Source organism: Triticum aestivum, chromosome 7A (genome assembly GCF_018294505.1).
Source record: "Triticum aestivum cultivar Chinese Spring chromosome 7A, IWGSC CS RefSeq v2.1, whole genome shotgun sequence".
NCBI classification, from domain to species: domain Eukaryota; kingdom Viridiplantae; phylum Streptophyta; class Magnoliopsida; order Poales; family Poaceae; genus Triticum; species Triticum aestivum.
Window position 1 is genome coordinate 256,557,791 of NC_057812.1, and position 15,963 is coordinate 256,573,753.

Sequence of the window (15,963 nt, forward strand, 5' to 3'; positions counted from 1 at the left end):
CTGTGATAAATAAGTTGAGCAGATACGAAAGAGTACCGCCTCTGGTGCGGCACCATGTATGCATCTGCTGCGAATTTGATGGTGCTGTGGTAGCGATGGCTGTTGGCGGCATGGAAGCGGATCTAGGAGGATAGACGGTGGTGGCGGGGCGCGGTGGATGAGACGGTCGTAGGAGTGGCGCCGGCAAGGTGGATGACGACGGGGATGAAGCGAGAGGACGGGATGCAAGGATCCAGGTCTGAAGCCATGGATGAGAGAGGTCGATCTCTTGTAATGGACGACGGCGTCGGGGTATCAGCTCCGGCATGGTGGAGGAGGACGGCGGTGGATGGGGTGGCGGACGGAGGAGGCTGGGGTGGAGAGGGTGTTTTGGCGCCCATGGAGTACGAATGGGGAAATGGAGGGAGAGAGGAAGGGGGAACCATGTCTTCATGGCTCGCTTGTATCAAATGCCAGGAAATTTACAAACTTAGCCCCCATTTAAAATTTCCTACATCACAGCAATATTAGTCGGTTGGGGATAGGACGGTAATCTTGCATACACCAAATATTTGCCGACGAGAGTTTGTTTTTGGCGCCCACCATGTATGAATCGGGGAGGGAGTCCATTTCGGCCAAGGAGACACTGTGTTTTGGCGCCCACCGTGTATGCATCCAGGTGAGAGGCAGTTATGTTACATTTGAGTGAAATTACAAACCTACCCCTATTGAAACCTATAGAAATTGAGCCGATAGGCTTTGCGTGTCAGGGATAGGCAGTAATTTCCATCTCGCGGGTTTTGGTTTTGGGCGGTTACTGCGACTTTCCCCGCTTCGTTGAAATTTTTGCAGAGCAAGAGTGCACGTTTAGCGTGCCAACTCAATTCGAATCCAGTTTGTATTCTATTTTTGTTCGGGCAGGATCCATTTGCGACTGGAATAAAATTCTATATACATCACTTTTTATATATACTTTCAAAAGCACAACAAAGAATTCTGCTCCTTTATACGTGTATAAAATGATTTACAAATACAATGATCTCAAAATCATAAGGTTGAATTCAAAAAAAATTAAACCAAATTTTGTTCTACAAAATGTATGGATTAGTAATATCTACATATTAAATAACATAGATGCGCATGAATTCATATGAGTATGCATGTTTGATAGATCAATTTTGGTTTGAGTATGAATTACATGTATCATCATCCCGAATTCAAATATTTGAATCCCTTTTATGTTGACTCCTTTCACACACATCTCTCTCGCATGCTTCTTCATGTAGCTATCATTCTCTTTTCTCCATCTCACCCGCACGCTCACTTCATGTTTCTCCTATCTTCGCAAACATGGTCTCTCGACGTCTCCCTTGAGAAGTGTCACACTCTCCCTATCATTATACATTACACAGTTTTCATTATCTCTAACGTCTCTACCGTTCTCTGGTATCACTAGGTACCTAAGCTTTCTTTTTCACTGTCACACACACAGTCTCACTCATCTTTCACTTTGTCTTTCTCTCTATGGGGTTCTCTCACACACCCTATATGTCTCTAGATATGACTCATACCACTAAAATTACTCTCTCCTGCAGACACAACATTTGTTGCAGTCTCCTTTCCGTCTACATCCCAGTTATAAAACTGACATTATTCATTTGTTTACCGATCAGACAAACTCCCCCCGCTCTCTCTCTCTCTCTCACACACAGCTCCTGCTTCCACTCCCCTTCCCGACTATCGTCTCTCTCTCACACCCACAAAACTCTCGCTTTTGCACCCCTGACTCGTATTTCTCTCACATCATTGATCGACTAGCCTCCAGATAGGTTTATACACCCGCACACTCGTGCTTCCACTATGTATGTAGATTTTTTGTCCCTTCTTGAGACACGCCCTCTCAATCGTGCACACACACACTATCACCTCATTTTAAGCTGACACCTCTCCCACACACACTCTTTGTGTCTTTTTCACACATGCACTCCGTCATCCTCCTCTCTCCCTCTCTCTCTCACACACACAACACACACACATGGGCTTTTTGCAACAACTAGCAAGATGCCCATGCGTTGCATGGAACATCAAGATGCATTTGTACGAGTAGTTTATCTTGTGGGAGAAAAGGATGAATGAGGGAAGGCCTTATTTACAAATGTGGAGAGAGGTGTGGGTATCTTTTTGCAAAATTGCCATAGTTTCCTTCCTATCCATTAGATATAAATCGGATGGCCTATATTGCAGGATGGCAGGCACACCATCATCACCAACTTTGTTTTTCATCTGCACTCTTATAAAAAGCATAGTCGGTGATGATGGTGTGCCTGCCATCCTGCAATATAGGCCGTCCGATCTATATCTAATGGATAGGAAGGTAACTATGGCAATTTACCCGCAGTCCTCTCCGCATTTGCAGATAAGGCCTTCCCTCGTTCATCCTTTTCTCCCACAAGATCTTGATGTTCCGTGCAACGCATTGGCATCTTGCTAGTAAGAATAGAAATTAGACATATACCACTTCTCGGATCTTGGAACCAACAACATTCCTCCCTTATCTCATCAAAACCGCCAAAGGAATATATTTTGAGTGAAACATAAGATATTTTTAGTGATACACGTATTTCAAAACTAAACTCTTTTTTCTATCAAATCGGTGAATATGTATTAATCTACTTTGATCGTGTGGAAACGCATTGGCACATTGCTAGTAGTTATTACTCCATTCGTAGTACTACTGTATACTTTTTTGGACACCAGACAAACGGTGGAGTACATATACAAAGAGAAGAGGCACACGCACGCAGTCGGTCTCTCGCTGTCTCGCACACATGGGAGTTACGTAAAGGCACCCTTAACAAATAAACCCTAAAACCCTAGGTGCACGATTGCTGCATGCGCGGGTACCGGGTATGTGGTGGAGCGCACCTTTGTAAGAATAGTCAGCTCACGTGATAATTTGATCCAAAGGAGTTGATGGTCGGGACCACAGGTGAACGACCTGGAGGCGGTGGCTCACCAGTTGCCACAGATCGAGTAGCCATGTTTAAAATATCATTTTTTAGTACGGTAAGATTTCCGATTTTCAAGGGCGCATTATAAGTACTTAAGTAGTTTTTAGAATGATTGGTATGGAGCGAAAATGGAATTCATAACTACTACCTCCTTGGCGTATGGTTGTATGGGTTTATATTGCAAGATGTTGAACCTGGTAGCTCTAGTGCAAATACTATGGTTTAGATGCTGGTTTTCAGTAATGAAAATCGGAAGGGGGAAACCCTTCTTTGATAAAAAAAGAACTACTACCTCCGTCCTGGTTTACTAGTCCCCATCGTATTTTGGGTCAAAGTTTGTCCATGAATTTTACTTGTAAAAATGTGAATGGAAAATGAGATTTTGTTATACCCAAACAAAAAAGGACTGGAGGGAGTGATTGCTCTGACACAGACGCGACCTCTCATAGCGCAGGCATTGAACCGGCGCGCTGGCCAAGAGAGCCCCACTCGCTACAGGCCCGGCTGAACACGCCTCCTCACCGCATGCAACCGACTTCAGACTGCCCTGCCTGCCTCCATTGAATCCACGTGTGTGCCGACAACACATCCTTCTGCGAGCCGGCCGGCATTTTAGAACACAAAAAATGATCAAAATATAATTAATTACGCATGCTCTTGACTTGTTGTGCTCGCACTGGTAGCAGGAACTAGATGGTTTTCTTTATTTATAACTCTCCTCACATTTTTTTGGCTTTGAAATGAATCATGGTTGTGGACATTATCTATGAATGTGCAGATATCTATGAACATGAGTTTGATGTGGAAGTTGAACTTGGAATGTTGGGCTTGCGCGTGAACTATACCATGTCCAATGCTTCGTCTGTTATTGTTTGGAAAGTAATTGCTGTTACTACATGACCCTAAAAAATTATTTTGTGCCACATCAGTAGATGCACCAACATCACAACAAGCATGCTGACTGGATAAACATTTGAACCTAGCTATTATGAAGGAAAATTTGTATTGACAACAATTTTAGATAGCAGGAGACGCCTAGCCTGCTCTGCCTCTACTAGCTTCTTTCTGGCTTCTTCCATCTCTTCTTTGGCTTGGGTGAAGAGAGCATCTGATTGCTCTTTTCGCTTCTTCAGGAATTCAGCTACATTCTCAAGTGATGTTGCACGCTTTCTTTCAACCTTTACTAGAGCCACGAGGACACGAACAGTTGACGACTCCACCTGGCTTGTGTGTAATCTAGCATCATCTGCGAATTTGCACCTTGTGTCTAATCCAGCATCATTAGGGAACTGGCACCTTGTGTGTAATCCAGCCTCATTTTGGAAACATGATCTCGAGGTTGACCATACTTCCCTCCTCGCAGGAACTGCATCCTGACATGAAGTTACTTGTTTTTAAGATCAATACTCAGAGCAACCCAGATCCATTTAGTAGAAGCCAAATAAACAGGACTCATAGAAGTGAATTCAAAAGGAAAAATATAAAAACATACTACAAGGTGAGAACACCCACTTCCTACATCAAGCTAAAAGCGAAAGCACTAGGACGATTGAGACTCTTCTTATTACACATGAAGAAAACAAGGCTAACAGAAACAGAAACTACAACATATACACATCGAAGAACACGAGGCTAAATGAAAGTAATTGAAAGGGTGTTACTTACCAAAGCTCATTTTACAGGTTCGGTGCAGCTCCTCTTTAACTTGCCACGCTCCTTGAAGATGTCCCCAATATCCCGTGTTTGGTCTTCATTGCTCCTCTGCATGTTCGCACTCGTGGTTTTAAAATCTCAACATGGCAAGAAAAATATACTAGTAATACTCACGCACCTTGTGGGCAACATTAAAGCACGTGTTTGCCATGTTAGAGCATCTCCAATAGAAGCACAACACGCGGGGCTTTAAAAAAGCATTTACAGTGCTGAGATCGAGAAGTAGAGATAGAGAGTAGAGACTAGAGAGTAGAGACATAGATAGTTCTCAGCATAGATAGATAAAAAATAGATAGTTCAACTACTCCTCGTTGTCCGGCTCCTCCTCGGTGATGTCCTCCTCCGACGTCTCAATGTAGGCGTGAAGATACCGATCGTCGTCGGATTCCCATGACAACGCTGCTCCTAGCTTCATGTTGAATTGAGCATCCGCTTTTCGCGTACGCTTGTCCTCGCGATAGGCGGCTCGCTCCGCCCTCCTCTTCTCCCTCTCCGCCCTCCTTTGCGCGTAGAACTCACGCTCATTGATGATGTCCTGGGGGAAGCATTGGCGCCACAGCGCCATGGCTTCCTCGTCCATCTCGACGATGCCGAGACGGTGCTCCCAAGTGAGATGTGTGTGCATCTGGATTCTGTAGACGTGGAAGGAGAAGAGACAATGGGTTTGATGAGAGAACTGGAAAAACATGGATGAGAGGGGAAGGATCTCGTGGGTTGAGGGATTGATAATTTTGTGCGGGAGAGAGATGGATTGCTAATTTTGTGCAGGAGAGAGAGGGGGGAGGAGTCAGTCAACCGTCGTCACATCATCCTGCTTACAAGTGAGAGTTCGGGTGTTGTGCAGTGTGGTCACCATCTTCGATCTCCTCGATGCCCTCTTTGAAGGTTGGGGTGTTGTGCATGCTGGGGTGCAGAGAAGCACAAGCGAGAGTGGTCGCCATATAGCCTTGGATGGGGATGAATTGCATGCTCGGGGGAGGGGGAGTGTGTGGTGTGTGTGTGTGTGTGAGTATTGAGAGAAATAAAACCTATGGAGAGAAACGTGTGTGTATGTGACGGAAAGCTACATGCTAAATAGGGTTTTCATGAAGAGACTGTGTGTGCGAGATAGAGAGCGATCTGTGGTCCTTGAGGTGGGCAGGGGCCGGGTGAGGGTGTCAAAATGTTTGCGATCATGCGAGGGACGGACGAATCGAGAGAGATGGTTGTTGTGTTACGGATGCTCCTCTCTCTCTCTCACACACACACAAGTACAAATAGAAGAGCGTTCTCATGTATACACAACGTATAGACATCTGTCTATGTCTCACTCATGCATGATCATTTGCACATTCACACCTCTCTATGTCTGTATCACACACACACTGTCTCCACATTGCCCTTCCGCCACAACACGCATATGGGCACATACACACGTTCTCTCTCAGTCACACACGCAAAATCAGTATTAAAAAAACCAGGGCGCACCTAAAACGTCCAAATCCAAATAAACACAAACTAGATCTAAATTCAAATATATGGAAATATTGTAGCATCAAGAACTTTTCCAGGAAAAAAAGTTGAGTAATATTCGGGGATTGTTTTGACACACACAAAAAGGTTCGGTGGGTGTCCTTCGAGCGTGACACGGTTATGCACCGTTCGGTCGACCGCGCGGCCGCGGTTCACGCGCTTGCACACAATTCTTTATCGTGGCTATGGTAACTAATATAAACGCTGCCTCAGTCTAATGTTTACGTGTACTAGCACGATTTTCTTTTAAGTTTGACCAACCCTATATAAAACTAAACTAAGCTCCCATACATGCACTCATCAATATGCCGCCGCCGTTGCGCATGCCGGTGCCCGCCTGCTCCGGCCAACCATTTATCGCCTATCACCATCGTGTCACCGCCATCCCTGTACCATGAAGCCGAAGGCTCGCCCCCTCACGTCGTCTGCAGTCCCTCCTCGTGATGCCACCGTGCTGCCAAGCACGTGAGCAGCTGGTGGAGCCGCGTCTATGCACGCAGCGTACGAAGAGGAGGACGAGCGTGTGCTCCAGCACGTTGGCGAGGAGGAACTAGCGTGTCATTGTCGTCTCCGCCCGCACGGAGGAGGCACGCATGGTGGCTATCGCGGCGGAAGCCGATCGCACCCGCGCTGAGCCCGCAAACCGGGTGTGGACGCGGAATCTACCTTTGAGACCTTGAATGCCATGTTGATCCTACAATCTGAAGGAGAAATTTGGGTCAGTCGACTCTTGTGAGCCGTTGGATGCAACATGGATGGCAAGAAGGGCTTCTTCAACCTCCGAAATTGATGCACTGTTCATCTTCTCAGCCCGCCACATGCCTAACCGCCTACCGCCGCCCCGCCCTCCCCTGAACAGCTTGCCACCGCCATGATCCCCCCACCCCCGCCATCCGTTTAACCCCGGGCACGATCCATTTTTTCGGTGAACTGCATTCCACACCCAACACTCATAAGATACATCAGGGGCACCCTGCCACCCTAATATAGATACTGGGGTAGCTTCTATGCCATCTTCCTCCTTCGCTCCGTCGAACTTCTTTCACAAATCGACTGACCCAAATTATACTACTAGTACGAACGTATTAAGTACAGTAGGAACACGAAGATACGAGAAGTAGTACCAACTGCAAGAAGAACAGTAGTAAGACATAGTACTAGTACTACCATACGTACTAAAGAGTTCAAATAACGAGAAAGAACATAAAGTTCAAATAACAAGAAAGAACATAAACATAGTTTTGCTGGGGGGAGGGCTCAGCACAACACACCCCTGAAATAAAACTAAGCAACTAGTCCGTTTGACATTGTAGTAGAACCAGCATGAGCGACGGCACTGCCACCTTACTCGGAGTCTGAGTCCACGTCCTCGACTTTGTCCTCGTCCCTCTTCCTCTTCCTCTTCGCCGTCGCTTCTTTGCTTGAACTGGACACTGGGCTCTGCTTCTTCATCCAACCCTTGTAGATATTTATAAACAAAGGTAGGCTTCCATTGCTGCGTATAGGATGTGATCTTCATCTATTGTCTTCGACTCCCATGCATGATGAAACTCGTGATGAGGTTTCTTCAGTTTAGCGTATGAAGGATCAATCATGGTTGCTGCCAGGGTCAGCATTGAAGGTTGAGAGGAGGACACCAGGCTTGCCTTCTGGAGATCGAAGGGCTGGCCTACAACGAGGCTTATCCGACCCAGGACATCCCCGTCGTTCCTAAAGTCTACAGTAACGAATTTCACTCTTTCATCCTTGAGGAAGTTCTTAAAATCATGGCACTCAACGTCGCCATGGCATATGTGGTATACCAAGCACACGTTATGTACGCAAACCTAGATCATGGCGGGCTTCTTCTTCTCTGCCTCCTTTAGAATCTTCTCGCTTTCCAGGACTGTGGTGTACTCAACAGCTAGCCCAGCGACCCACTCATCCTTTGAGTTTTCGAACATGCTTCTGAAGTGAGCAAGGCATCCTTTCACCGTAGCGGCTCCACGGGTGTAGATGACGATGAACTCATCGCCGGTGATGGCTCTAACCTGGTACTCAACGGCGACCATGGATATTTGGGAGGCCATGGATTTTGGAGGAGGGTTAGGAGAAGTTGAACTCGTGTAATGTGAAAGGACGGGATGACTGGGAGCGAACTATTCTAAGGTAGAAGACGGGGACGAGTAGGGCATGCGAACGGCGTGGGGTTATTGGCTTGCCAGGTGGATAAACGGCTGCAAGCCCCCAAAGAGTTCTCGAGTACTATGCGGGACCCGCTAGATGTCATGTCTACTAGACCCATATCATAGGCCTGATGGTATAGCTTTTGCATGTTCACATGCCATTCCTGCACGTGGATGTAACTTCACTTAATTCCCTCAACTGTCGCACCTCCCACGACCTTCGCCTCCCTCGCGCGGTCGAGCCCTTTGAGACTTCGACTGGCTATAAATGAGCAATTTTTTGCCTACTCCGCATGCATGATACTCCCTCTGGTCCTTTTTACTTCCATCAACCGTTTGCAAAGTTTTTGACCAAATTTATACTAAAAATATCAATATCTACAATACTGATTATAATGAGTATAAAAACTACATTTTATAATGAGTATACAAACATTGATTTGACATTATGAATGTTTAGGTACATTGACTTCAGACAGAACTTAAATGCATAATGCAGACTAGTTCCTCCATCCAGGTGCGTGCCATGTCCTATCTAGTCATCACAACAAGGTTAGCTATTAGAGTACCACTACCTCCCTTCTAGTTTAAAGGGCTCAATTCCAAAATTTCACCTACTCTTACCAAGATAGAGGCGGTGAAATAGTTTTTGTAGTGGTTTCTAGAGTCTAGACTCCATCTTCAGGAACCTTCACCACCGCCAGCAAGAATGCAAGGAGATGAACCAGAAAGGAAATGAGGCTGGAATGAGTAGTTCCATATTTTATACAGTGGCAGAGGTGGCTAAATATCTGCTATACAGTACCTCCGGTGGCAAGGCCATGTCTCTATGCACACACATCTCAGTCGTTGGTTCCAAGTAGATCGAACGACTCACATTGTCTAGAGGCAGACATACCATCACCACCAACTGAGATTTTTATAGGAGTGGTCATGCATGCATGTGGTGTAATTAATGCATCGGTTTACACAATTTTTGAGAAAAATGAGAGTACTAATTAAGTACTTCTGCAAACTACGGAATTAATTCCACCATTCATCATCTACCTTGGTTGAAGAGATTTTCAAATTAAGCCCTATAAACTGGAAAGGAGGGAGTACCACATTGCCACCACTATGGCCAGCCTTAATCATCGCATGCAATAATTTAGTGCACCTTGAAATTTGAATGCCTGCTTGACTCTCCTTCTCCCTCCAGCAGTCCCACCACTCCACCCTATGTGGAAAAAATCTGCATGCATGACTCTTCTCCCCCGCGCTCGTCCAATACATTGTGACCAGCAATATTTCCACCCCTTCACTCACCCATAATTTACTCCAAAAATATGCCCACGTAGTTGCTTCAGTTACTTAACTGTAGGTGCATTGGGTCACTGACATGTGGGCCCGACAGGAATCTGGCCCACATGTTAGTGACGCAACTGGACATGTAGTTAAGTCAGTGAAGCTCAGTCCATATATTACGTAGGTGTGCCATTGCTCGCTATAAATACTGCGCCTCCCACGGCATTCAGAAGAACGCTTTGATACGTCTCCAACGTATCTATAATTTTTTATTGTTCCATGCTATATTATCTACTGTTTTGGACATTATTGGGCTTTATTATCCACTTTTATATTATTTTTGGGACTAACCTACTAACCGGAGGCCCAACCCAGAATTGCTGTTTTTTTGCCTATTTTAGGGTTTCAAAGAAAAGGAATATCAAACGGAGTCCAAACGGAATGAAACCTTCGGGAATGTGATTTTCTCACCGAACATGATCCAGGAGACTTTGACCCTACGTCAAGCAACTAACAGGGAGGCCACGAGGTAGGGGGCGCGCCTACCCCCCCCCCAGGTGTGCCCTCCACCCTCGTTGTCCCCCTGTTGCTCCACCGACGTACTTCTTCCTCCTATATATACCTACGTACCCCCAAACGATCAGATACGGAGCCAAAACTCTAATTCCACCGTCGTAACTTTTTGTATCCACGAGATCCCATCTTGGGGCCTGTTCCGGAGCTCCGCCGGAGGGGGCATCGATCACGGAAGGCTTCTACATCAACACCATAGCCTCTCCGATGAAGTGTGAGTAGTTTACCTCAGACCTACGGGTCCATAGTTATTAGCTAGATGGCTTCTTCTCTCTTTTCGGATCTCAATACAAATTTCTCCCCCTCTCTTGTGGAGATCTATTCGATGTAATCTTCTTTTGCGGTGTGTTTGTTGAGACCGATGAATTGTGGGTTTATGATCAAGTTTATCTATGAACAATATTTGAATCTTCTCTGAATTATTTTATGTATGATTGGTTATCTTTGCAAGTCTCTTCGAATTATCAGTTTGGTTTGGCCTACTAGATTGATCTTTCTTGCAATGGGAGAAGTGCTTAGCTTTGGGTTCAATCTTGCGGTGTCCTTTCCCAGCGACAGTAGGGGCAGCAGGGCACGTATTGTATTGTTGCCATCGAGGATAACAAGATGGTTTTTTTTATCGTATTGCATGAATTTATCCCTCTAAATCATGTCATCTTGCTTAAGGCGTTACTCTGTTCTTATGAACTTAATACTCTAGATGCATGCTGGATAGCGGTCGATGTGTGGAGTAATAGTAGTAGATGCAGGCAGGAGTCGGTCTACTTGTCTCGGACGTGATTCCTATATACATGATCATACCTAGATATTCTCATAACTATGCTCAATTCTGTCAATTGCTGAATAGTAATTTTTTCATCCACCGTAAAATACCTATGCTCTTGAGAGAAGCCACTAGTGAAACCTATGGCCCCCGGGTGTATCTTCATCATATTAATCTTCCAATACTTAGTTATTTTCATTGCTTTTATTTTACTTTGCATCTTTATCATAAAAATACCAAAAATATTATCTTATCATATCTATCAGATCTCACTCTCGTAAGTGACCGTGTAGGGTTTGACAACCCCTTATCGCGTTGGTTGCGAGGATTTATTTGTTTTGTGCAGGTGCGAGGGACTCGCGCGTAGCCTCCTACTGGATTGATACCTTGGTTCTCAAAAACTTAGGGAAATACTTACGCTACTTTGCTGCATCACCCTTTCCTCTTCAAGGGAAAACCAACACCGTGCTCAAGAGGTAGCAAGAAGGATTTCTAGCGCCGTTGCCGGGGAGGTCTACGCAAAAGTCAACATACCAAGTACCCATCACAAACCCTTATCTCCCGCATTACATTATTTGCCATTTGCCTCTCGTTTTCCTCTCCCCCACTTCACCCTTGCTGTTTTATTCGCCCTCTCTCTCTAACCTCCCTCTCTTTCTCTATTTGCCTCCTTTTGCCCATTTCTTGTTTGCTTGTGTGTTGGATTGCTTGCTTGTCATGATGGCTCAAGATAATACTAAATTGTGTGACTTTACCAATACCAATAACAATGATTTTATTAGCACTCCGATTGCTTCTGTTACCGATGCTGAATCTCGTGAAACTAATGCTGCCTTGCTGAATCTTGTCATGAAAGATCCGTTTTTCGACCTTCCTAGTGAAGATGCCGCTACCCATCTAAATAGCTTCGTTGATTTGTGTGATATGCAAAAGAAGAACGATGTGGACAATGATATTGTTAAATTGAAGCTATTACCTTTTTCGCTTAGAGATCGTGTTAAAGCTTGGTTTTCGTCTTTGCCTAAAAATAGTATTGATTCGTGGAATAAGTGCAAATATGCTTTTATCTCTAAGTATTTTCCTCCCGCTAACATCATCTCTCTTAGAAATGATATTATGAATTTTAAGCAACTTGATCATGAACATGTTGCACAAGCTTGGGAGAGGATGAAATTAATGATACGTAATTGCCCTACTCATGGTTTGAATTTGCGGATGATTATACAAAACAAATTATGCCGGATTGAATTTTGCTTCTAGAAACCTTTTAGATTCGGCCGCGGGAGGCACTTTTATGGAAATCACTTTAGGAGAAGCTACTAAACTCCTAGATAATATTATGGTTAATTATTCTCAATGGCACACTGAAAGATCTACTAATAAGAAAGTGCATGCGATAGAAGAAATTAATGTTTTGAGTGGAAAGATGGATGAACTTATGAAATTATTTCCTAATAAAAGTGTTTCTTCTTATCCTAATGATATGCCGTTGTCTACTTTGATTGAGAATAATAATGAATCTATGGATGTGAATTTTGTTGGTAGGAACAATTTTGGTAACAACGCGTATAGAGGAAACTTTAATCCTAGGCCTTATCCTAGTAATTCCTCTAATAATTATGGTAATTCCACCAACAATTCTTATGGGAATTGTAATAATATTCCCTATGATTTCGTATCTAATATTAAAGAATTTATTACTTCACAAAAGAATTTCAATGCTTTGATTGAAGAAAAATTGCTTAAGATTGATGAGTTGGCTAGGAACGTTGATAGAATTTCTCTTGATGTTGATTCTTTGAAACTTAGATCTATTCAATCTAAGCATGATATCAATGAGTCTCTCAAAGCCATGAGAATTTCCATTGATGAGTGCAAAGAAAGAACCGCTAGGATGGATGGTAAGAAAGATTCCTTTATAAGAGTGTGTTCTTCTAGTTTCCATGATAATAAAGATGAAGATCTAAAAGTTATTGATGTGTCCCCTATTAAATCTTTGTTTTGCAATATTAAACTTGATAATGATGGGACTGAATATGATCCACCTTTACCTAGAATGCGTTCCAAGAATTCGGAGTTTTTAGATCTTGATGCTAAAATTGATAAAAGTGGGATTGAAGAGATCAAAACTTTAAATATTGATGAACCCACTATTTTGGATTTCAAGGAATTTAATTATGATAACTGCTCTGTGATAGATTGTATTTACTTGTTGTAATCCGTGCTAAATTCTCCTCATGCTTATAGCCAACATAAAGCTTTTACTAAACATATCGTTGATGCTTTGATGCAATCTTATGAAGAAAAACTTGAGTTGGAAGTTTCTATTCCTAGAAAACTTTATGATGAGTGGGAACCTACTTTTAAAATTAAAATTAAAGATCATGAATGCTATGCTTTGTGTGATTTGGGTGCTAGTGTTTCCATGATTCCAAAGACTTTGTGTGATTTGTTAGGTTTCCGTGATTTTGATGATTGCTCTCCAAACTTGCACCTTGTGGATTCCACTATTAAGAAACCTACGGGAAGAATTACTGATGCTCTTATTGTTGCAAATAGGAATTATGTGCCCGTAGATTTTATCATTCTTGATATAGTGAAAGTGCTAGTGATCGACTAGAGGGGGGTGAATAGGCGATTTTTATGAAAGTCTTCAAAACATGTGAGTTTCGAAGACAAAAGATAGAAATAAACCTATTATCATGCAGCGGAAGGTAGAGTACACTAGGCAAACCATAGTCATGTATTTAATGAAGTGAAAGCACAATGACAAATAGCAGCTAGGCAGTAAGGATCAGGTAGGAAGATGTTGAGAAGCCAATCAGTACACGTAATCACTTAGTGAAGTCGAATGGTGATGCTATCGTACAATTACTTCATAAGAGCCAACAATAAGTAAAGGGAAGGGAAGGATGAAACCAGTGACTCGTTTAAGAAAATGATTTGTTGGACCAGTTCTAGTTGCTGTGACAACTGTACGTCTGGTTAGGGAGGCTGAGATTCAACTCAGAAGACCTCGTCTTCACCTTATTCCCCTTGAGCTAAGGACACCCAGTCCTCGCCCAATTACTCTGGTAAGTCTTCAAGGTAGACTTCCAAACCTTCACAGACTTTGTTCACCGGCAATCCACAATGACTCTTGGATGCTCAGAACGCGACGCCTAACCGGCTGGAGGATTCACAGTCCTCAAGTGTAATGAGTCTTCAGATCACACAGACAAGAAGTTAAGTGATGCCTAACACTCTTTGGCTCTGGGTGGTTAGGGCTTTATCCTCTCAAGGAATTCTCTCTCAAAGGCTTCAAGGCGGGTTGCTCTCAAATGACAAAAGCCGTACTTTAACTCTGAGCAGCCAACCTTTTATGGTTGTAGGGGGTGGGCTATTTATAGCCACTAGGCAACCCGACCTGATTTGTCCGAATGACCCTGGGTCACTAAGGAACTGACACGTGTTCCAACGGTCAGATTTCAAACACACACTGCAACTTTACTTGGGCTATAAGCAAAGCTGACTTGTCCAACTCTGAACAAGATTCCCTCTCATAGTCTTCACTCGAAGACATAGGATTTTGGTTAAGCATCACTTCAGTCATTTTCACTGGTTTTCTTGGACCCCACTTAACAGTACAGTGGTTCCTATGACTCAACAAATAAGAAAAAGAACTACGAAAGATCTAAGTCTTCGCGCTCCATAGTCTTCATGCGATGTCTTCTCTTGTCATAGTCTTCAAGGTGAATGTCTTCACTTACCACCTTTGACTTCAATGTCTTCATACATTTTTAAGGGTCATCTTTGGTAGGAAAGCCGAATCAATGAGGGACTTCTACCTGTGTTATCCTGCAATTCTCACAAACACATTAGTCCCTCAACTAGGTTTGTCATCAATACTCCAAAACCAACTAGGGGTGGCACTAGATGCACTTACAATCTCCCCCTTTTTGGTGATTGATGACAAACTAGTTGAAGTTTTCAATGGGGAATATAATATGTGAAATTGTAAAGGATAAGGAATTGTCTTCATAAGTTGCAAGGGCTCCCCCTGAAGATGTGCATATAAGTAATTTGCTTTTGGAATGCAAATGCACATGGCAGGTTGTACTTGTGGAGATCCTCTTCAACTTATGATGACAATTCATCATGCATGAAAGGTATGTGAAGATAATGACATGCATAATGAAAAATGGACGTCTGCAAAATGATCTAAGTGCGGATTTTATCGTCGCACATGCGGGATTTATCATCGCATCACAAAATAGCAAATAAGTAGTAGACGACCATCGAGTTTAAGTGTTACAACTCAAAGAACCAAATGTATCAAAACGAGAGTTGTAAACACTAGGCAAAACATAAAGTAACCGCCCATATGGACCCGCTTGAAGACTATCAAACTCATATGCTTCTCCCCCTTTTGTCAGTGAGGACCAAAAAGGTTTGAAGACATAGAGCATCTACTCGTTTCCATGAAGAGTAGGTGAAGCAGCAGGGTTGTCAGTGGTGTTCGGCGGTGCAGAAGAACTTGGGGCAGTGTCGAGGCATGCAGAAGTAGGGGGCGGTGAAGTGGCATCATCTTCGTCCTCGATCACTCTGGCATTCACAGTTGCCGCAGAGGAAGAGAACTCAGAGTCTTCAAGAGATGGAGTTCGTCGCAGCACAGCCCTTCGGGGAGGTGTGGAGTCAAACTTGAAACGTCCAGAGAAGCCACCCTCTTGAAGATCATCCTCAGAACACATAAGCGTCAGCCCTTTCCATGTACGCCGACAGGTTTCATGGGCAACAAAGGCATTCTTGGTGGCAAGATTGCGAATGCGGTTGACATCCACCAAGAGGCTTTGCATTTGGCGCTTCAGCCAGTCATGATGCCTATCCTATTTCTGATGAAGAGCAACTAGAAGCTCTCGGTCATTGAGAACACGAGATCACTTCTTGGGTCGTTGGGCAATAGTGCTTTCAGTGGCTTTAGTAA